Here is a 19002-nt window from a genome sequence, read left to right as displayed (position 1 = left end):
TCATGTGTCAGTTTGGACAAACTGTATTTTTCCTAGGAAATCATCCATTCTGTTCATTTTTCAGTCCATTAGCCTCAAGTATTTCTTAAGGTTCTATTTTTTCAAATTTCTGCTGTATCTGAAATTTGACCCCTTTTTATTTTTAATATTAAGTCTTTTTTAACATGATCATTCTCGCCAGACTTTTACTTTTTCAAAGAAGCAGCTTTTGACTCTTTTGATCCTTTATTGTGTATATTTTTTCTATACACATAGATTTTTTTCTATACACAGAGATTTCTATAATCTCTGCTCCTTTCTTCAATATTTTCTTCCTTGTATTTATGTTTATTTTGTAGTATTTTTTCCTAACTTCTTAATCTAGATGTGTAGCTCATCAATTTTTGTCCTTTCTTTTTCTTATATATATATGTAAATCTATAGATCTTCCTCTAGGTAGTCTTTAGCTGCTTACCACAGATTTTGAGGTATAATATTTTTTATTATCATTAAGTTCTGTTTTCTTCAATCTTCTGTTTCTTTTTTATGATTTCTTCTCTGAATCATTTAGAAGTATGTTTACAGTTTATAGTGCATGGACTTTTATTGGTTTGCCATTGTTGATTTCTAACTTAATTGTATTGTGGTCAGAGAATACAGTTAGCACATGGTGAATTTTCATAAATATTCCATGTGTACTTGAGAAGAATGTATTGATTTGGGAGTGTGGGGTTCCATGAAAGTCTACTGGATTATGCTTGTTAATTACATTATTCAATCTCTATAGTTACTATCTTTTTTTCATATTAATTAAAACACTCAGCAAGTTTATATTAGGCAGCCATTATGTGCCAGGTACTTTTCTATGTACTTAAAATACATTGCAAATAAAATAGACAAAAAAGATGGTACACTGTAGATTACGTTCCAGAGAAGGGTGTTGGCAGGGAGACAGATAAAAGAAAGCCATAAAGAATCTCACTTTATCAGAGGGGTATTAAAAATCTCACTTTGTGATTATGAGCTTGATTATTTTATTAGTCTGTCAATTTTTGTTTTATGTATTTTGAGGCCAATCTATGTTATTGGTTCTTGCAAGTTTAGAATTGTGTTATCTTCCTGATGTCTCTCTCTCTCTCTCTTTATATATACTTATATATGTATATATGTGTATATAATATGTATATATTGTGTATATGTACTGTATATATATACTATGTATATAATTTTGTGACAACCCTCTTTATTCCTAACAGTGCTATTTGCCTTAACATTTATTTTGTCTACTCTTAATATAACTATACTACCTTTATTTTAGTTAATATTTTCTTGGTTTATCATTTTTTTGAAAAAAAATGTTTATCCATCTTTGAGAGAGAGGGATTTTTTGAGAGACTTTTTTACCTTTTTGCCATCAACCATTTTTTACCTTTTTGTAACCTTTTTTACCTTTTTGCCATCAACCATTTTGTATTTTTACTAAGTCTTCTCTTATACTAGCATGTATCTGTATTTGTTTGTTTTTAATCTCATGTAAGATCTTTTTCTTTTAACTAGTGAATTTAGTCCATTTATATCTTTATAACTGACTCATTGAATTTATTTGAACATCTTATTTTAGTCTTTCTCTTATCCTGCCTTTTCTATACTTGTTTTCCACCCTCCCCACTTTTTTTCCTGACTTCTTCTTTTTTTTTTTTTTTTAAGTTTGTTTGTTTTGAGAGAGAGAGAGAGAGAGAGAACACATGTATGTGTGGGTGAGCGGGGGAGGAGCAGAGAGAGAGGGAGAGAGAGAGAATCCCAAGCAGGCTCCAGTGATGTCAGTGCAGAGCATGACTCAGGGCTTGAACTCACAAATCATGAGATCATGACCTGAGCCAAAATCAAGAGTGGGACACTTAACTGACTGAGCCACCCAAGTGCACCCTGACTTCTTTTTCTTTAAATTCAGGTTAATTTATTTTTCTCCTTGCCTACCTAGTAGTTATATTCTTTATTTTAATTCTTTGTTTATACCTCATTTTTATTTGAGTTTGAAGTTAGTCTTTTCTACTCTTTTTCCAAAATGACCTTGAAACTCTTTAAGTCCACTAACTCTCCTGATTTCTACATTATTGTTACCCAGTATTTGAGTTCCATCTTACTTTCTTACTACCTTTTTAAAATTGGTTCATATAGGAAATGTTTGTTTAGATATATTAACACAATTGTCAATTCCTTTGTTCACTTTTCTTCTTGCATCCTAGTGTTTGATTTTGGTTCATTCTCCACGCCAAAGTGCATCCTTTAGAAATCCCTTCAGTGTGTGCCACTTGCTTGTAACTCTCAGGTGTTTATTTTCCTGAAAATGTTTTTATTTTGCTCTCATTTTTGAATAATACTTCTGTTGGATATTAAATTGTATATTCATGGTTCTTATCTCATAACTTTGAAGTCATTTTCCCCCTGTAGTCTGGCTTCAGCTTTTAAGAAATAATCTGTCGCTCCTTTTTATAGTTAATCTGTATTTTCTCACTGAATGATTTCAATATCCCTTTTGCCTTTGGTATACTGAAGTTTCAGTATGATGTGTTTATATGTGTTTTGCTTTATATCTTCTGCTTGGGATTTGTTGTGTTTCCCAATGAGGATTCATAATTTTCATAAAGTTTGAAAAACTGTATATCATTCTCTTTTGTCTCTTCTCTGCTCCTTTTTGTTATTCCAAAAATACCTATTAGACATATACTAAGCCACTTTATCCTATTCTTTTTTATACATATATGTCTCTTTGTACCTCATTTTGGGTCATTTCTTTAGTGCCATCTTCCAGTTCACTGATACTCTCTTCATCTGTGACCAGGCCAAAACAACTTGTCTGTCATCTTTGCTAATGGACAGATTTTTTTTTCTCAGTCCATTCTTTTTCTGAGAATGTGGCCTTTGGAGAGTGCTGGCTGTCACATAAATCCCAAGATCTTGTTTCCCATTCTTTTGGGCTACCATAGTCCAAGCCTTTTGGTTACTGAAAATGAGACCACCTAGCGTCAAAAGTGACAGTCTTTGTTTCCTCTTAAGGACTTCTTTCATTTCAGAAATAGGTTAGGCACTTAAAATAATGTTTTTCAGCAATATTTGATTTCTTGTAGGAAAGAGTTTTAAAATTTTGTAATCTGCCATTTTGGTTAAAATGGCATGGCCTTTCATTACCATTACATTGTTGAAACACAAAACTATGTTTCTGAATCCCCCAAGAAGTAAAGATTATGATAAAAGTGAACCTAGAAGGACAGTCTGGGAGTTCCCTGTGTTTACAAACATGAATGTTTTTACAAACCAATTAGAGAAAAGCAGCTGTTATTCTCCTGTTCTCCTGTTTATCTCTCAATAAAAAAATATCTATTCTTTTATTCACTCCAAAGTGTTTATTAGGCATTTCCACATTATCAGCTATACATGTCAGTATTGGTATTTTAAATGAAATACAAGATAGATCTTGTTTTGCATGGCATTTGTAATCACCAATGAGTGTCATACAACATTCATTTTTTACTAATCTTTTTTTTAATTTTTTTAATTTTTATTTATTTTTGAGAAACAGAAACAGAGCATGAGTGGGGGAGGGGCAGAAAAAGAGGGAGACACAGAATCCGAAGCAGGTTTCAGGCTCTGAGCTGTCAGCACAAAGCCTGACAGAGGGCTCAGACCCACGAACCATAAGATCATGACCTGAGCCAAGGTTGGACACTTAACCGAGTGAGCCACCCAGGCACCCCTCACTTTTCACTAATCTTAAGACAGAAAATGTAAGAATCAATGAAGAGGTAAAAAAAAGGGGGGGTGGGGAGGAAGAAAAGGTAGTCTAGTTGAAAGAATATTATACATGAAACAAATGGGTTATAGTGTGTAAGGAAACATTTAACCAGATCTATGAAAGCATATTTCATTCTAGTACTGAAGTCCCACAAGCAGTAGTTAGCAGCATGGCAGGTGACTTCTATTGGGTCTTGGCATGAATTGATGGAGAGGAAATTGAACAGAGTATCCCAAAGAGGAAATAGTATTAGTCAAAGCAAATGGTTGGGAAATGTTGCTTAATCTGTTGCCAGACTGTTCTGGAGGAGAAGAAGCTAATTTCAAAGGCAAGATGAGCCCTAGTTTAAAAAATAAAAACATTCTTTTTTTTCCCTCCACGGAGTTTATTGAACTGGACTTTCCCATGTAAGTTTATGTATTTTAATATTTTATGTAGATGGAAAACCCTGCATCTCTCAAAAGCCCATATGCTTAGCATAATTCTATCAGCTATACTTAAACGATATTCTTTTCACCACTGAGGGTGATTCTGAGGTTATGTTCCTATTTTTTTCTTTCTTCTGAGACATGATCTTATAAGGAAAGTTCTATTCTTGCTTTTGGTAATTTATCCATTTCAGAAGAGATGTACAAGAGATTTTAGGAGAGATTTTGTAAATGCTTCTGTTGATTTGTATGCTTCATCTCTGTCTTCCACTGCAGCGTTTTGGATCAATTTATTCAGCCATTCAGCAGACCCGTGGGAGATGTATTGGCTTGGAGCTAACAGCTCCTGTGTGAACACTGGGGTTATCACCAATGTAATATAAAATGTCATGGATTTCTAGGGTTCTCTGAGACCTTAGACATAATCTTGTCTGTCCTCATCTCACAGGTTAAAGAGTTGACACCCATAACAGTTAAATGCCTTCCCCGTGTCACAGAAGCCGTTAATGACAGAGACAGAACTGGAACCCGGGCCAGGTGTCTCCTGACCTAGGGCTCTTTCTGATACCACAGTTTGATATTAACTATGGAACAGGAATTCTACCTAATATTTTAATTGGAATTGTTCCCAAAAGAGCAGGGATGAAGAGATTTTTAACTTCTCGTGGAGGTATTTCAGTTTGTTCTTAGGTCTTACAAATTTCCATGGAATGCTTTTTAGTCTCATTTGCAAAGCCCAACATAGACCTGACCAGTACCCTTGCTATAGTTCTTAAAAAACTATATTAGTCATTGCTACTTGTACCACAGCATTATTCCTAAGAGCTCATTCAGTTGCTATTTCAATTTTCCACTATAAAGTTTTAAAACAGTTATTCTGTAATTCCCAGTCATCAGGTGTGTAAGAATTGATACATTTAACATCCTTCTTTAAAAAGCCTTCAGTGTCCTGGTGAATTAATATGATCTTTATGAGTCTGGTGACCAGATTTTTGAGCCATTCTAAACAGTGTTTTAGTGCTTAGATTTTTATAAATGGAAGGAATTGTTACTAGTTGCAGTGACTTCAGCGCTTGAGGAGAGTGAATTTCACACCTAGACTGATTTAACCTCCAAAAACTCCAGGTAAGAGTGTGCAGCCCCCAGCCCTCCTCTGGGGCTTTCAAAGAGCATATCCCAGATACCTGGGAAGACTGATAAATTATAATACTTTGTTCTCACATTCATCACATCGCGAAATCATTTTGAAATCTAAGTCTTAAGATTCCTAAACTTTGTGGCAGGATCTAAACTAAGATTGGAATGTTCCCCCCAGGTTTTTGTTCCATTTGATTCTGTTAGAAATGTCATGTTTTCTCTGGTAGAAGCATGTCTAGATAATGACTTCACTGTGCTGGTCTTTGCTCTCCCCAGGCAGACCTTCACTTTTAAGGTCATGCTAAGGCCCATTTGGTCCAAGGTATGTCAGCTCTGGTAACCAGCAGAGATCTGTGTCTGTCCAGGGGGCTTGTAGGGCAGCCACATGGTATTTTCTGAGTACCCCTTGGGGTTGTCCAGCTCTGTTTTCTTTTAACATAAGGCACTTTTTTACTTGACGCTGCTTTGTAGCTTCATTTCAGGATATGGTTTATCAACATTGCCAAGTGTTTCAATTCACCTCCTCCCCCGTTTTCCTACAGAAAGTGATTTTAGGATGTCTCACTACTCCACTTAGTCTCCAGCACGTTGCTGACACTCAATAAATGTCACTATAGCTAGTGTATGCACTTTAGGCATTCTGTAAAGAATGGCTCTTTATTCTCATTGTTGAGTGGTATATTTTTCCACTTGTTAGCTGGAAAGGAATTGGAGTCAGGTTTTCCATTTATATACCTTTATAGCTATGTTTCTATATTAAGATGTGCTTGGAGTTTAAGTTGTTTCAAAAAGTACTTAATTAAACAAATATGCTGGGCAAAAGGTGGTACACAATGCCTTGTCTAAGAGGTCATGTCTCACTTGGATGTGGTGGAGTGTCAAATCTATGTTAAAAGGGAAACAATTACTCTTCTGTAAATAGGGATGGCAGAGACTCAAATTTATTGGAAATTCAGTAGAGTAAAAGTATGCAGTGTTTCATAATAGGAAATAAAGTATTGTATAAGGAATACAGTGCAATGAAGCTTGTCTTTGGGACATAAGCCTGACACCCGAAGAAGTTACTTTATTTCATTTTACCCCACAGTTGTCAAAAGAATGTTCCAGGCATTTCTTCTTGCCTCATAGAATACTAAATGAGAATTGTTTATCTTCTGAGTACTCTGATTCAGGAAAATTTTTCTTTGTCAGATGAAGATTCAGTCAGTTAGTAACCAGTCTTCCAGTCCAAGCTGGGTAATGAAATGTGTGTTATCCTACCTTTCCCCATGCAGTGTTGGTGGGTCATCTTTGTGTGTAGGTGTGTTTGTAATACCCTCTATGAGTACCTGATAGATTTAAAAAAAATCAATTTGATAGTAAAAACTCTTTATCACTTTCACTTATCTTAGCCAGTTGATTGCATTCTCTCTGTAACTTCAGGTAGGATATAAATGTGTGATTTTCCCCATACTGTATTCTTAGTATCAAAACAATGCCACTCGATATGAGACTAACTGAAGTCTGATGCATTGTCTTGAGAAGCACATAAAGCAAACTGGTATTAATCAGATGTCAGTGATATTGCTGTGAGAACACTTAAATAATGTGTTTAAGTAATGGAATGTGCTAAGTCAACATTTTAACACTTTATACTACTTTCTCATTTTAACACAATGACAAATAAATTTATTAATTTAAATGTAATCATGTGACTGATACTTGTCTCCACTACTGGACTGCTTTCTCCTTTTTTTAAAATAATTTATTTATTTTTTAATTTACATCCAAGTTAGCATATGGCGCAACAATGATTTCAGGAGTAGATTCCTTAATGCCCCTTACCCACTTAGCCCATCCCCCCTCCCACAACCCCTCCAGCAACCCTCTGTTTGTCCTCCATATTTAAGAGTCTCTTATGTTTTGTCCCCCTCCCAGTTTTTAATATTATTTTTGCTTCCCTTCCCTTATGTTCATCTGTTTTGTATTTTAAAGTCCTCATGATTGTGAAGTCATGTAATATTTGCCTTTCTTTAATTAATTTTGCTTAGCATAATACCCTCTAGTTCCATCCATGTAGCTGCAAATGGCAAAATTTCATTCTTTTTGATTGCCACATAATACTCCATTTTGTGTGTGTGTGTGTGTGTGTGCGTGTGTGTGTGTGCGTGCGTGTGTGTGTGTGTGTATACATCTTCTTTATCCATTCACCCATTGATGGACATTTGGGCTCTTTCCATACTTTGGCTATTGTCGATAGTGCTGCTATAAACATTGGGGTGCATGTGCCCCTTCGAAACAGCATACCTGTATCCTTTGGGTAAATACCTAGTAGTGCAATTGCTGGGTCGTAGGGTAGTTCTATTTTTAATTTTTTGAGTAACCTCCGTACTGTTTTCCAGAGTGGCTGCAGCAGTTTGCATTCCCACCAACAGTGCAAAAGGTTTCCCCTTCCTCAGCATCCTTGCCAACATCTGTTGTTGCCCAAGTTGTTAATGTTAGCCATTCTGGCAGGTGTGAGGTGGTATCTCATTGTGGTTTTGATTTGTATTTCCCTGATGATGAGTTATGTGGAACATTTTTTCATGTGTCGGTTGGACATCTGGATGTCTTCTTGGGAGAAGTGTCTATTCGTGTCTTTTGCCCATTTATTCACTGGATTATTTGTTTTTTGGGTATTGAGTTTGATAAGTTCTCTGTAGATTTTGGATACTAACCCTTTATCTGATATGTGCTAGACTGCTTTCTATGAGGGAGAGATGCTGTTTGCCTTGTTCATTGTTTTATCCCCAGGGTCTATTACGGTACCTGGTAATTATGGGAGCTGAATAACATGAGTGAATGAATAAATGTGTGCATATTAAACTTTTCTTCTCTGTTATATGGCGAAGATATAAATAACACCAATTGCCAATAAAAAGTATTCTGTAGTTAAGCCCTAGAAGCCTAGCACCTCAGATCTGGGTGGGCTGAAAATGGATATATGAAGGAAAACTCCTAGAGAAAATGAACACAAATCTTTCATTTAAAAAGTAAGAACCAGGGGCACCTGGGTGGCTCAGTTGGTTAAGTATCAGACTCTTGATTTCCGCTCAGGTTGTGATCTCACCCTTGTAGAGTGCCGAGTCGGGCTCCACACTGTCAGCATGGAGCCTGCTGCTTGGGATTCTCTCTCTCTTCCTCTCTCTCAAAAAAACAAACAAACAAACAAACAAAAACAAAACAAAACAAAAAAAAACCCTGAGAATTTGCAGTTTTATACAAACTATATAAATAAGTTTTGTTTGAATTTAGTAGAACAATATTCCATGTCATTGTACTGTAAGAAAAAAATAGAGAGAATACATGTCTTATTGTAAATTCTTTGTTCCCGTGTTACCTTTATTATTCAGGGATGTTTTGTAGATATCTACATTTGGCCTTATAAATCTTCACTTCTTTAGCTGGAGCAAGGTCTTAACAAATTCCAGGTCTTCTATTATATATAGAACTTTGGAAAGTAAAGGAGGTAGACAGCCAGAAGATAGGATTTTAGTTTTCTATTGATAGGTTTTTGGTCCTTCTTGGTTCTGCTAGATCTATTAAGTTCACATGGGTCACACAGAGATTTGAGGCCTTTTGCAGAGTTACTGATTGCGAGTTCATAAATGACAGTAATGTTTATTTCCCACTACAAATCTAAAAAGGTAAACCCTATGCTTTCCTTGTCAAGGAGTTGAATAGAAATACATGTTTAGCAAGTCAATAAAAGGAAACTTTATATCTTGAAAGCTGTTAAATGCAAATCTTTGAATCAGAGAACTCTGTTTTTATGTCTGCTCTCTTCCTTTGTTCCAGTCTCTCACTGCAAAGATATTTGTTGTCATATAGTTCTGATCCTGCATATTACAATAGTTTCCCAGTTCTTGCTACTGCATCTTTTCCCTTTTTGAGTGTCTCTCTGGTTGTGAAATAGCATTGTTAGGAAATCCTAGGTACACCAGAGGGGAGTGGTGAAAATGTTTTCAAAGGGGGAGTCTGGGGAGAGTTGGATTAGAGAACTAACATTGTCTGCCCATTTGATTTGATTCACCGACTACACCAAGACAGAAATCAAATATGATTTAGTAATATTTTTGTGAACTAAGTCTGTGACAATTGATTTCACAGCTAAGATAAATTCTCATGAAAGCCAACATAATTGCTTGGGTATGAAATGTCTGTGGCTTGAAGCAATCAATTTAAATTCTTCTCTTATTGGTTTTCAAATTAAACTCTCAAGTGAAATAGAAGTATGATGCCCTACTTGGATGACTGTTTTTGCCTTTTCTGAGGGAGAAAAATAACAAGTTGGTGCTTTTTAGCTTTTTCAAATGTCATTAAAAGGCTTTGGAGACATTCTTCATGCTTAAAACACCTGTGTGTAATCCATATCCATTTTTCTAGGGGAATTAGACTTTGTGCTCCCTTTGAGTATTTCAAACAAAGGGACTGATAGGATAGAATCAGCAACTTCCATTCAGTTCCTTTCTTCCCAAGGATTTAAACTGGGGTTGTATTTTAAGCCATTAGTAGCGCCAGCAGGGATCTTGCTCAGTGTTTGAGGCATTCATGTTCAGGAGGTTTGTGTCCAAGGGCACTCGTGATGAATGAGCCCACTACGGCTGTGTAAAGTTCAAGAACAAAAAGAAATTATGTCCTTCACAGCAAGTTTACTTTTCTTCTAGGATTTCAGAACAAATACATTGCCTGCTCCCCACCTACTTCCTGGAATAACTATTTGCTGATGGGCAATCCCCTCCCCCCTCCCGCCCCTTCACACAAACACTGTGGCTTGGGACAGCCTCCATTTGGGGACCATAAAATGGCCCCAGCTGTGTTCATTAATGATAGGGAACAATCACTGGTTACAAACATGCTACAGAAAAATATGTGCTCTGTTCTATGATACAGTCTTTAAATGAGACGCTGTAGTGTTTAGGTTGCAAGAGAAAGTCTGACAGATCATCGTTAAAAGACATTGGTACTAATGATCCAATATCTTTAAACATGTGATTGTTTATAAATAAGATTGTATTGCTAGTCTTGGCTGAAAAATTAGCTTTTCTTTTTGAAAACTAATTAGTCGTTCTAAATCACCGTATTCAAGATATTGACTGGTTTGTCTCAAGCTTTTATTTTAAAGAGTGAGTTTACAGTTTCATTTTTTGTGGTAAGAATAAAATTAAAGTGAGTTGTGTGCTATGGCTTAAACTGCAAAGTGGTGATTCTGTGACAGCATACCCCCCTCCAAAGTGGAAGCCAGCAGGGAGAGAGCCAAGAGTGCCGGTCTTTCAGTCAGCAACCTGCCGGGAAGAGCTCTTAGGAAATGAATAAGCAGGGGTGTGAAAATTTCCCTCCCTGGGTCGAGCCTGAGGGAAATTTCTAAACACCTAAATTTCACTTGGCAGTCTTAGAGGCCTCCGAAGAACAAAAATAAAGAAAATTAAGGGTATGTTTTACTAACTATTGGAATAATCAGGTTTTTAGAGATGACTTATAGAATATTGTAAAACAATCTGCATGTTGACACAAAAAACCCTATGTGAAATAGGAGAATAAATAGAAATAAGTCCAAAGAGGGTTATTAGTCAAATCTGTTGCTGTTTAAATCCAGTTATACTGAAGAATCTATCCATGGCACTCTCTGGCAGGCACAGTGTTTACCATTATTACTAGTGTCACCATGTACTATCCTGATTTATTACTAAAGCAGTAACACCTTGTCTCAGAGTTCTTGAGTCTGAAAAAAAAAAAAGCACTCAAGAATATTAATTACAAGCCTGGCTTTTTACAATATCAATTTACAAATCAGGAGTCTTTGGGGGACCCAATGTTGCATGTGTGACATATTTTTATTTTTCCTCAGTTGATTTACTCTGCAACCAACTTACCCATAAAGAATGTCCTTAGTGACTGTACCTGCTGAGAGAAAATATTATGAAGGTTTTAATTATATACCTTGCATATAAGTTATGAATTATATTATTCTGCTTCTATTTGCTGCATTCAGAGGGAAACTATTTACTGGCATGTGTAATTAATTTTAATTAACACATGCAGCATCAGTAAAGAGAACTGACACGGCACAAGTTTGGTAGAAAATGTTAGTCACACTCTGCAACTAACTCTGAGCAGATGCATGGTTTCATAAAGAAAATATTTGCAGAGACTAACTGGAGCGAGTTTTTCCTTTTCTTTTCTTTTTCTAATTTTGAAACTGCCTATGTTTATTTCTTAGAATCTGAGGAAAATACTGTTCATAAAAAGGTACAGTCCCAAAAAAATGCGATTGCAGAGAGTAGTTTGGACTACTCAAACACAGTATCTGCCTTTGCTGCCAGTATGTTTGTTATACCCATACCTCACTCCATACCTATAAATCTCTTACAGGCCAAAGTATGAGTTCTATAGATACTAGCATGTACTTGTTTTAATATCATAGGATGATTTTGCTTTGGAAATTGGTAAATGCTTGCAACTTTGGCTGTTCTATCAGCGCAATAAGGTAGTTAAAATATTTCTGTGATTTGATGGTTATATTGTGAATTTCAAAATAAATTGGCCACATAAGATCCATACCCAGTGGCTCTCAACTTTTTTGGTTTGAGGACCTCTTTCTACTCTTAAAAGTTGTTGAAACCTTTAAAGAGCTTTTGTTTATGTGGATTGTGTGGATTATATCAGAAATTCTGTGAGCTAGTTGGCTTCACATTCTTGCTTAAAATTGGCTAGTGAGAGATAGTTATTCCATGGAAATTGACAAATTCTACAAACCATGTTTTTTTTTTCCTGGATAGCTAGTTGTTAAATATTTATTAGCATACTGCCAATTGTATCCATTGTCAGAAATTTAAAATGAGAAATTTTAAAAAATATTTATTTATTAAATCATTTAAAATAATAGTAAGTCTATTTCATGTTAACATAAATAGTATGTTTTTATGGGGAAAATATATATTTTAAAATATCAGTGAGAAGTGTGGCTCTTTTTTTGTATATATAACTTTGCAGAACTCTTTAATGTGTGGTTTAATGGAAGACAGCTGGATTCTCATATCTGCTTCTGCTTTTAATCTGTTGCAATATGTTGTTTTGGTTGAAGTATATGAAGAAAATCTGGTCTCACACAGACGTGTAATTAGAAAGGAAAGAGTATTTTAATAGTATTTTCAGATAATTATAGATTTTCTTCTTTGATACCTCACCAAAACTTGACAAGTGATAGTTTCCAAAAAGTTAGTTGCAGTATGGAATTTGAAATCATAGCAATTAACTTTTCATATTCTGCTGCATTAATCCATTGGTCTTCCAAGCATTTTTTTGTAGTTTTTTTTTAAGTGTATTTATTTTGACAGAGGAGGGGGGAGGAAGGACAGAGAGAGGGAGAGAGAGAATCCTAAGCAGGCCCCATGCTGTCAGTGTGGAGTCCAATGTGGGCTCGATCTCACAAACCATGAGATCGTGACCTGAGCTGAAATCAAAAGTTGGATGCTTGACAGACTGAGCCACCCAGGTGCCCTTTACATGCAATTTAAGGGGATCTTTTACTTATGAGTGATTTCACAGCATCATGCATTTGTCATTTGAAAATATTGGTTCACTGATTTACATTAGATCTTCTCAATGTGTACACATTTTATTATATACTATTTAAAAATTGCATTCCTAATATTACCACCAATATCATCAGAAAGGGGGAAGCTTTCAAACCCATGGTGGAAATACACAGTTTCCAGAATTCTAAGTCCAAATTTCATCATCGGTCATAAACACTGTCAGTTGTCTTCCTTTAAGTGACAGGCTCATTTTGTCCATTTTTGAGAAGATTTCTGCCAAAAACTCAGGCTTCCATAAGCACAGATGGACTATCAGTCAGACTTTCAAGTAGAAATAGCATCCCATGTAAAAAAATTGACTCTAACTTGCAGTTGAATTGCCCAAGTGCCTTCACTCAGGACAGTCACCTCGGTAGGCAGCACAAGTGCGAATGTGTACTTACCGCTTTGTGACATAGAACATTCAAAAGATGCATGTACTCAGCCTCTAGGTTTAATAACATTGATATTTATACTGCTTCATCAAGATACCCTTAAGTGAAGGTGGCTTTTCGAAAAACTGTGAGTACATAGCAATGAAGAATACAATGACTATCAATCCAGCTTTATGACTTTGTCTTGATTGATGCTAAGACACTTTTACTTCTGCACCATCAGTGCAAATGTTAACACATTTGCTGCAAGATAAACTGTGAAACTAAAAAAAAATTATTCTGCACTTTGACTATTTTAACACTTGTTTGTTGGTAAGCATTCGTTTAAGTGAAGGTCTTTGAGGATTACTTAGTACTGATGCTGGACAAATATAATCAAGACAAGTATGGTAATTCTTTAGATTTGTCCCATCTTAAGGCAAAAGTGTAATTCTGCAGATGAGATTTTTAACTCATGCTTCATGTCGACAGCTAAATCTTTAATTAGACAAGTTACTCTATCATGGGAAAATGACAGTGTAATTTCTTTTTACTGACTTTTTATCCACAGGTATTCATTACTGTGAAGTGTAAAATGTCTTTATTTATTAATCTCTTAGCTACAGTGCACTTCTCCAGCCATTGGCATACAAAGACTTATCCCATAAGATGCTTCAAGGGTTTTTTCATTTCTGTTTTGGAAAGCTCTAACAAAGAGTACTTGGCTTCCAAAGAATGCATTATAATTACGTTTAAGACATATGATTCCTTTTTCTTTAAGTGTTCAATGAACATTCTCAAAGGATGGTGTGATTAGCTGGCATTATAATGCTACTCAAAAGTACTCAGTTGCACTAGAAAAGAAGGTAAATTATAAATATGAGTAAAGCCAAGAGAAAGGAAGACCTTTCATCCTAGTTTTGTTTCCTATTTATAGCTCCGTCCTGTTTCTTTGCATCAGGTTCCTTCCTTCCAGGAGTCAGAGTGGTCTGTGAAGTGTGAGTCTTCATCTTTTTTAGCATCTTTAGATGTAGCTGTTGCAGATAAAGGTTGAGAAACTTAATCTTCAAATGTCTCCCTTTTTTAAGCCAATGAGCCATCCTTAAACATAAGAAAAGTATGTTACAAATACATTTTCTATTTTATAAAAAATCATTAAACTCTAAAATAGTATTTTAGATAAAAAATCTTAAATTTAGAAAAAGTCTTTTTTTTTTGAGTGGGTATTGCGAAACAAGACAAAAATGTATGCCTATACATTTGTTTGTCTCCACATGAGCAGAGGTAAACTTCAGGATTTCAAGTAGCGATTTATTAGATGATGATGAGGTTACAGAAATGATAGCAGCAGGTACAAATGAAAATAGTTATTGGGAGCACAGTAGAAATACTAAGAATGAATGAGTTAATCTCTGAAAATGTACAAGCCGCCTTTGAAAACTCCAGGAAACATGACAGTGCACAAGCTCACTTTCCATTGACTGCCTAAGTGATGATAGCTACATGTAATGTAACTTCTAGAAAGCTCCTCTGTAGACTCATAACAGAATGAAAGCTAAATGAGCAAACTAATATTATTACAAAAATAGTTTGACTTTGAGAACCGCCTGAAAGGGTTTCGAGGATCCCAGGAGTCCCTAGACAATGATTTGAGAACTATAGCAGTTAGGCAACACATGATGTGATGATTTATTGGTGTGGCATCAGTTTAAGGTTTATTTTCATGCAATGATGGAGATACTTGTTGCACCAGTAAGTCTATTGGTTGCATCTCTTGGTTTTGAAGAACCAAGAATCTACTGATTACCATATTAGATTTTTATATGTTCTACACACTGTCTTAAAGTAGAAGGTGAAAACAGAACACATCTGGAAAGACAGACTCATTTGGGGGCACGATAGATTTATTCTAGCAATCAAAGCCGTGCCATTCTGTCCTGTACTATTACACCTAGAATAAAATCTAAAACAGTTACGGAATTTCCCAAGCATTTGTTTACCCACCTTATCTTTTATTATTCTTTTATCATTGATGATGCTATTGTAGATGGGTGTCAGCAAGAGAAATCATCAAATAGCTTAGAGTTGGAAAAGAGATAAAAACTTTGGAAATGTGTTGATTTCCAAAAAGCAAGTATGGAAATGCAGATGTGACTAAAGAGAGTAACCCTATTTTACCAACAAAGGGGAAAGGATACAGAGTCTCAATCTCAAATGGGAGACCTTCCCTTTAATAGTTTGGGGAAAAGATATATGCATTTCTTCTACCTTCCCCTCCACTGTGATAGGCTTGGGAAGTGATGAAAGACAGGAACTGCTGAACTATGTTAGATGGGTTTTTACTAAATGGAAAGGGTTATTTGGTCAATAGCCTTCATCTTGAATCAAAACAGAAGTTTAAAGTGGAGAATTTTGTCCTCAAGCACTGCTTTTCAAACTGTTACGGTAAAGATTTTTTTTTTTTTAATTTTTCAAATTGTTCAATGTTTCAAATTTTTCAAATTTTTCAATTGTTTCAATCCCTCATGCAACCAGTATATGACCTGAGCCACACGTGACTCACCTTATGAGTTCAACACCACCTAAACTGGTCCAAACCCTATTCATTAGACTGGTATCTCATGGCTTCAATGTCATACAGTGTCAGACTGCTATAAAAGCTTCCAGCGGCTTCTGTCAGTTTCTATACCTACATACTGGTAGACTGGTAACGAGCAGTTCTCAGACCTCAAGTACTGCTCTGATGTTGGCCATTACAAACATAGGGTTGAATTTGTCAAATACACTTCCCAGCAGTGGGTAATTGTTCCTAGACAACTATGGCCTGTCATTTGTGTAGCTGTTGCCAGATGCCACAGTGGAGCTGGTTACAGTTGTGTGGGCTCAACAGGTCGAATCATTTACATCTCAGATTAGTACCCAGGGTCCAGATACTGATTTTGGCCTTTCCTATAAAATACAGAAGGATATTAAATTCTTAGCTAGATCACATGCATGGCAATTAACTCCATCTCCATTTTAACAAAGAAACTATCATCTGAATGAGTATTTATTAAACAAGAGTATACAGACCCTATAACATGTAATCACTACCATTAATTCTTTTCAAAGTAATTAATTAATTTTAATTAATTTCTTCTGCTACATGGAAAATATCTGAATTTTACTGCAGTGCGGGATCTCTACTCTTTTTGTATGGCTTCTTCTTATACCTGAATTGCTGAGGAGGAAACCTGAGAAAGAAGCAGTGATTGATATTTCAACTATCTAGTTTTTTTTTAAATTTTTTTTTTACTTAATGTTTTTAATTTATTTTTGAGAGAGAGAGAGACAGAGTGTGAGCAGGGGAAGGGCAGAGAGAGAGAGAGACACAGAATCTGAAGCAGGCTCCAGGCTCAGAGCTGACAGCACAGAGCCCCACATGGGGCTCGAACTCACAAACCGTGAGATCATGACCTGAGCCAAAGTCGATGCTTAACCGACTGAGCCACCCAGGCATCCCTCTAGTTCTTTTCAAACCACTTTACCCTGCTGATTTCTTTTGCCTCTCTCTACAGAGCAGTTTTTTTTTCTTCCATGTGACTTGGCTGGTATAAAATTATGAAAATATATATTGGTTTCCAACCCATGGGAACCCAGATAGTGCACTTGAGTGAGAGACCTGAGAAAGGCAATGATCAGCTGCTGTTATTTCTTTAGAGCTCTCATGAAAACACCTGTAACATAGTTCCCTAAAAATCATCTATTATTGTATCATAATATTTATTCTCCTACACACTTCTTCTCAAAGAGTGTTTCCTTACTGAGCCATTTTATGTTGAACTATTTATGTTTAAGGAAGGCATGGCAGTTGTCTTATGGAGTTGAAGGACTCACATTCCGTAGTGTCTTTACAGAGGATCAAATTAGTAATGGGTACAAGGGACTCAGAAAAAGATGGAAGCTCATCATCAGAATGAGTTTTTAAGATTTTATATTTTAATAATTCTGTATTTCCACTCTGTCTTTTCAAAACTAGAATGGGCAACTTGTGGGTTATGGAGCCACTCCATCAGCCAGAGCACTTTGAGCAGAAGCTAGATATCATTGTATTGACAGGGTAATCATGACTTGTTATTTACTCTTGAGGATAAAAGGGGGCCACTGTTAATGATTATGCTGATACACTTGACAATAAAGAGATGATCCAGGCAAAAAAGGATGAATTTTACCTGCTAATGATGATAGAGGAGAGTCCTGCTGAGGGGAATTTGGCTTGGGTGACCTCTATGGTACCTCCCAACTTAACCAAATAAAACCTGTTTTGTGCACAACTATTTCTTTATACTTTTTTATGATTACTTATTTTGTTAATATTCCCCAAATAGGGTGAAGTCTGAAGTGCATTATTAAGCATTAGAGTTTAAATTTTGTTTGGCAAGATTCACAATATGTAAATTGTGTTATAATTTTTTTAAATGTTGCAAACACAAATTACACATACACTCAAACACACACATTCTAATTTATACATAAACTAAATTGCTTAATATAACATCCCATTCCCCAACTGTCCTTGAGTGAGAGTTTGTGTTATTTACAAAGACAGTCTCAAATGTGATACTACTATTTATTATTGACACTTTCAACTTGTCTCTGGGATTCTTCTTATGAATTGGAGGATCAGCATATTTCCAGAAATATTTCCAGAAACCTTTGGGAGGTTGAATATATGGCAATAGAGAATAATCAATGGATATCTACATATTTAAGTTTTCAAATTTCCATTAGCAGAATTTTACCATGAAGTTAATAGAATTGAGTTTCTTTTTTAATGCGGTTAGGATGCTCTCTTCAAGAAAGCAGGTAGAGGGTAGAAATTATCCAACTTGTAAGTATTTTATTGAAAACTTATTATGTGCTTATGTCTGCGATAGAGCTAGTCTGCATTACGATTTTCATAGTATAGAGATAGGAAGAGATGGGCATTTCTGTCAATGGTATAGTATAATAAATGAGATTTCCTACCATCTCAATTTCCTAAATACCCAATGCACAAAGTAGTCTTAACATCTGTGTAAATAATCCGAAATACATTACAAAAACTCATACTTTGAAGGTCTGTCTCCTTTGGGCAGGGAAAAGACAATCTTCAGAACACTTCACAGGTCTTTTAGTAGCAAGTAATTGCAATGTGGAAAAACATAAGGCGTCATATATTTAGAGGAAAATGGTCCAAACTCTATTGAAAACTGAGAATCTGGGGGCACCTGGGCGGCCCAGTTGGTTGAGCTTCCGACTTCAGCTCAGGTCATGATCTCACGGTTCATGAGTTCAGGCCCCACATCAGGCTTGCTGCTGTCAGTGAGGAGCCTGCTTTGGATCCTCTGTCCCCTTCTCTCTCTGCCCCTTCCTCACTCACTCTCTCTCTAAAACATAAATAAACGTTAAATAAAAAGACTCAGAATCTGCTTAAGTGCACTGAGTGAAAAGGATCTCAGGGTCTCTGTATACTAGAGTTGAAGTATACGGTTGAAAGTATCTACCCAGTGTGTTGATGTGGTCAAGTGGACACATCAAGAATAGAAAACATCGTGCTTTTATACAAAATCCTGCCTGGTGTTTTATCACCTAGAACATTACATTAAAAACCCCTCAGTCAATTGCAAGAAGAGGTATAATATGACCAGAGCAGATTCTGAAGGTGAAAATTAAAA

General features: G+C 35.8%; 1 protein-coding gene across 14 annotated transcripts in view; it reads left to right on the top strand.

Annotated features, from left to right (window-relative positions):
* The window catches only part of DNM3 (dynamin 3), a 559650-nt gene that overhangs the window by 405858 nt on the left and 134790 nt on the right, over nt 1-19002 (top strand). The gene's annotated exons all lie outside the window — the stretch shown is intronic.

Source organism: Leopardus geoffroyi, chromosome C3 (assembly GCF_018350155.1).
Source record: "Leopardus geoffroyi isolate Oge1 chromosome C3, O.geoffroyi_Oge1_pat1.0, whole genome shotgun sequence".
Lineage (NCBI taxonomy): Eukaryota > Metazoa > Chordata > Mammalia > Carnivora > Felidae > Leopardus > Leopardus geoffroyi.
This window is presented reverse-complemented; position numbering and strand designations above follow the sequence as displayed.